Source organism: Pelmatolapia mariae, linkage group LG16_19 (assembly GCF_036321145.2).
Source record: "Pelmatolapia mariae isolate MD_Pm_ZW linkage group LG16_19, Pm_UMD_F_2, whole genome shotgun sequence".
NCBI lineage: Eukaryota > Metazoa > Chordata > Actinopteri > Cichliformes > Cichlidae > Pelmatolapia > Pelmatolapia mariae.
Window position 1 is genome coordinate 39,232,988 of NC_086241.1, and position 5,154 is coordinate 39,238,141.

Genomic DNA, 5,154 nt, shown 5'->3' on the forward strand with positions numbered 1-5,154 from the left:
GTTAGGATTCAAACCAGGAACCCTTTATCCTGTGCGAACTGCTACACCACCAAGTCACCCCAACAGACATAGTTGTGCAAGAAGTACTCTCTGTGAGCCAGATTAATGCCAGTGTTTTGTGCTAAAGCGCTATCAAAGTACTACAGGGTACTTGTAAATAACTCATGAAAGAATAAAGTTACATTGAAACCAAGCACACCATTGTTTTTCTTGTGACATTACCAATAAGTTTGATGTGTCACATGGCCCTCTTCCTATTGAAAAAACAAAAGTTGTATCCAAGATGGCCGACTTCTAAATGGCCACCATGGTCACCACCCATCTTGAGGAGTTTGCCCCCTCACACATACTAATGTGCCACAAACAGGACTTTAATATCACCAACCATTCCCATGTTATTACGGTGTATCCATATAAATGGCCCACCCTGTACTTCAGGTAGTGATGTGTGAACTCCCAGATAGCAAGGAAACATTGAAACAATGTTGAGTCAATATCAGGCGACGTCATTGAAGCAACGTTGAAGTGTGACGTTGACCCAACATCACTCTTGCACCCATTTTTAACGTTGAAACAACGTCAGGTTTTGATGTTGAATCAATGTTGAAACCTGACATTGATTCGACGTTATATTTTCTAACACTGTTGACATTGAAACAATGTCAGATTCTGATATTGAAACACTGTTGAGATATGGTATTGATTTTCCACCTCTTTCGCACAGTTGCTTTTTATTGAAAAAAACAAAAAACCAAAAAAGGTCAATAGACATGTATCATTTGCAAAATACTTTATTAAAAGACAAAGTTTCCTATTTACATTTCTATGTTTCACGTCACTTTTTATTATTTACTCCGGGATGGGGATGGATGATGTGCTTCCTGCGTGCCACCCGTACGATCTGGAGCATATCTGAGCCATTTCTGGACTGCTTGAGCAAAGACCAACTCAGACATAGAGTTCGCCCCTACCTGCTGCGCCAGGCCATCTAGGACAAAAAATAGACACACACACAAAAAAAGGGAATTAGAGCACATGAATAAGCTCTTGTTAATTGTCTTCAGCAGGGAGAAAGTATGTAAACTCCTAGGCTGATAAACATGAAAGTCACCAGGCGGAAATCAGCAAACTGCCGCATTTGATTCCCAAAGAGCTATAAGCTGAAAATGTGATATGTCTTAGCATGGTGTGCCGTGTATCCTTTAAAAAAAAAAAAGAAAACATGGGTCCTCGGGCTGTACAAAGTGTACAACCCGAGGACAAAACAAGCCGAAGACCAAAGACTCCATCTCCAGATTAACCGGACATGAAAGTCTTGTTATTAAGAAAGACAAAGTAATATAGCAAAAAACAGACATAGGAAATGTGAAACACACCCAGCACATCAATTGATCCCTTTATTGTTCACTTTAGGCTCATAAAACTACAATAAATGTTAAAACTTACCAAATATGCATCTGCACAGCGCTGTCTCTTTAAATGCCCTTTTTTGCTTTGTCTGGTCCTTGTTTTTTTTTCCCTGCCCAGTTGAGTACAGAGGCCAGCTCCTTTGTAATGGCATAAACCATTACACGGCGGACTCGCACCTCCAGTGTGGTCCAGCAGCACCAATCAACGCAAAGCGTCTCACCTATAGACACATTTTATGAGATGGAATTAGCGAGTCTCATGTCTTAAATGTGTATGCAAGTGCTTGTGTGTTTACTTCATGTAATTGATGATAGAAACATGTCATTTAGTTTTCCCTAAAGCCTGATTTTCAAGTCATACAAAGAATAAACCAAAGTATTGGCAGTGCAATGTATTTCTATTCCCTTTTGTTGGATATTCATTTGTTAGTTCTTGTAACTGCTAAAAGTGTTTACTAGTTTTTGCCTGTCACATATATTTGTTATACCATGTAAACTGTGAAATTCCAAGATTTTCAAACTTGCCTTGTAATAGTGGCCTCACAGAGTCTCTGGAATCTACAGAAAAAAAAATCACAACAAGATGACATTCAGGAGTATAAATTAGTTTTTTTTTTTAGATAAGAGTACAATGACATTGTGATGCAGCTTTAAAGCTTTTTTAAAAGCATACCATCTATAGGGAAGTAATCAGACTCTGCATGCTGGCGAGATCGCAAAGCTGTGTCGGTTTGTGTCGGTTTGTGCCGGAGTGGCGAAAGGTGCCGGAAGCTGGGTGGGGCATTATGATGGCTGCTATCAGTGGGCTGGGGGGCAGACTGCGGAGTGATGAGGGCTGTTTAGAAAAAGATAATTTTTTAAGTATTTAAGAATACAGACAACTTGTCAAAAAAGTTTCCTCGTGTCAGACACAGATATATAAACAGACACTAGACAGTATTTTATTACCTGGTATTTTCACTCGAGGGGCCTGGGGAAACCGTTTTTTTGTAGGCTTTCCCCACAAAAAAACTCATCCTCTGAGTCCGTATATGTGTACAGGGGATTTGGTCTAAAGAAAAGAAATTAAAAACGGTCTTAAGTAATTTTAAATATGCTTTTGGCATATTGTTTCCTAAAGTTAGTTTGATTTCTAACAACACACACAGGAAACAGAGACGTGCAAGAAGGTACAGTATACAATGAATTTTTGAAGTGCACAAGTGTACACGGCTTTGCATTTTTAAAAAGTTTACAAACTTCCACTTTTTGGACTATATTATGTGGCGATATTGCACTATGCAAGCACCACAGATATGTATAAAAGACAAGATCATAAATTCTTAACAATCAAAGATATGTTTGTGAATAAAAAGGTTTTACTTGTGCTTTCTTTTAAGACTGGTCTGGGTTTCTTCTTCGGACTGAAGGTCAGACGTATCACAGCGTTCACGTGGATATCTCTGAAGACTGTGTTCTGCTTCGTGAAATGTGCCTGGAAATACAAACACAATGTACGGCCAGACATACATTACGTGTGGACAAAAGGTGCAAACGCATAGAAAAATCAGCGGTTTCAAAAATACGCTGGTATGTGTGGACGTAGCCTTATTCATTATTCAAGGCACAAATGGAAAGTCATGTACGCGTGCAACTTAAAGTTAGGTGAGCGTGCAACGTACAGTCACGTGGGCATGCTGCGTGAGCTTTCAAACTGAGTCTAAAGTTTTCGTGTGCGAATTGAAGCGAGTGCTCTCCAATCATCAAAAGTAACAAAGTCATTGAACACGTTTATACAGTTAACTTCACGTTTATCAATCATATATCACAGATTTAGAATTTTTTGTAGTACTAAGCAACTACAGAGCGAAAGTCTGGGTCAAGCGCCGAGGCGACGGCAAGAACAAAGGAAACCTCGAAGCGTTAAAGCTAGCTTTGTAAGGGAATATAACGAAGAAATTATGAAACGAAAATGTTTTCTTTGTTGATATACTTTGTTCGCAGTGCAATTTATTTGTTGCCAGATTGTAAGAAGTAGACACAATTTAAAAAACTTGTTAATGTACAACATTAACAAGTTTTTTTTTACTGTTATTCAAATGCAAACATGGAAATACCGAGTAGGAAAAAAAAATCATTCATTCTTACCTTATACTAATCGTGGTGCGGGCCAGTGCAGTGCATGAACTGATGCCTTCTCCGGTCAATTCCGCTGAGAGTAAATCAAATGTCCCGCTCTACTGTAGAAGACAATGAATACCGGGGGAGGGGGGGGGGGGGGGGGGGTGTACCAATGTGAGAGGGGTGCTGCGGAATAGTCCAAGTGATCGCTGCTTTAATTTCCCGGTCAACTATACATAAATTGCACGTAGACACGATTTTTTAAAGCTGGTGAACTAGACCAAGTCATTGATAACAAATGAACAATAAATCTACTTTCTCTGGTACTTTATACCCGATCAGTTGCAATGCAATTTAATGCTCAACTACAAATCGATGGTTTTTGATGGTGACCGGAGCCGAATGATCGTCAACTATAAATAGACGTTTTCTCGATGTTGTTGTTGTCACCTGGTCGACTATAAATAGATCAAATATCAATGACAAAAAAACAACGGTGAATCAACATCGTTACAACGTCCCTATAGTAAGACCGTCGGTTTACCACAGTATTTCAATGTTGTTACAACATTGGCATTTCAACCCCGACCATATACGACGGTTCGGATGAAAAATCAACATAGATTCAATGTCGTCTTGCTATCTGGGCTAGCACACATCATGGAAACTGTTGAGCTACAAAGGCCCATTCCTCTGTAAACAAAAGTCTGGAGCCACACTGTAGTTTGACTAGGCAACCTCTAAATATCTTCTAATTGCATCTGTGGTGACTTTGCCATCTGCCCACCATTCCCAGTGCCTCTTCAAATAAATGCTGGAAATGAGTTCTACTTTTTGATTAGCCAAACTGTAAAAAAGAGAAGGGAAACTTCGCTGGCTGCTTTATTTATATGAACTCTGGACATGCTTAGTTTCCTCATGGTTTGTTTGCAAGTGTGTGTGTGTAGTGTTATCAAGTTAAGACAATGTCTAGTGCTGGTTAAAGATTTTATTGATCCATTGTCTTATAGTAAAGTTAACTGAAGTTTCCAAGGATTTGCATTCAGTGTGGTGATATTATTCATAAATATTTTTATTAAGAAATAACACAACCCTCTTATTTGTCATAAATTAGGCAAGTTCCTTTTTGATGAAACCAAGAAAGAAAGAGGTCTGAAAAAATATATAATATAAAAAAAATAATAGTATCACATTGCTGGGAGGTGTGATAGAGACAGATTTGGAAAAAAAATGATTCATGGCCAAGTGGTCAACAGACGGAGTGCTGAGGGCCTTGATGTTCTCCTCACATGGTGCTAAACACTGCCTCCCGACCGCCAGACGCCTGGTCACTTTAACTGCCTCCAAGTGAAGCAACACACAGATCAGGATTCAGTTAGTTAAGAAAAATGTTTCACCACTGCTTTATTTGAATTTTTTCTGTTTGTTATTCTATGTTTTAGTTAATGCTTCTTATTAAAACATTGCAATGCACTCTGTTGTAGTAGTGGATTTTTTGGGAAAGATAAAAATACCTGAGCATATATAACTGCTGGAACAAAACAGCAACCCTTCCAATTCACCTCAGTTTTATTTATACAGCGCCAAATCACAACAACAGTCACCTCAAAGCGCTTTATATCATAAGGTAGATCCTACAATAATA

The 5,154-nt window shown here is 38.8% G+C and overlaps 2 long non-coding RNA genes across 2 annotated transcripts; both read right to left on the reverse strand.

The window, feature by feature from the left end:
- Nucleotides 1–775: 775 nt before the first annotated feature.
- Nucleotides 776–1,791, reverse strand: LOC134646270 (uncharacterized). Its single transcript, XR_010096640.1, has 2 exons — nucleotides 1,447–1,791; nucleotides 776–988 (listed from the first exon to the last, which is right to left on the reverse strand). It is a non-coding gene; the product is annotated as an uncharacterized LOC134646270 (long non-coding RNA).
- A 353-nt stretch (nucleotides 1,792–2,144) lies between these two features.
- On the reverse strand, nucleotides 2,145–2,848 carry LOC134644195 (uncharacterized). The gene is made up of 3 exons (XR_010096469.1): nucleotides 2,772–2,848; nucleotides 2,358–2,460; nucleotides 2,145–2,244 (listed from the first exon to the last, which is right to left on the reverse strand). It is a non-coding gene; the product is annotated as an uncharacterized LOC134644195 (long non-coding RNA).
- Between the last annotated feature and the right edge of the window lie 2,306 nt (nucleotides 2,849–5,154).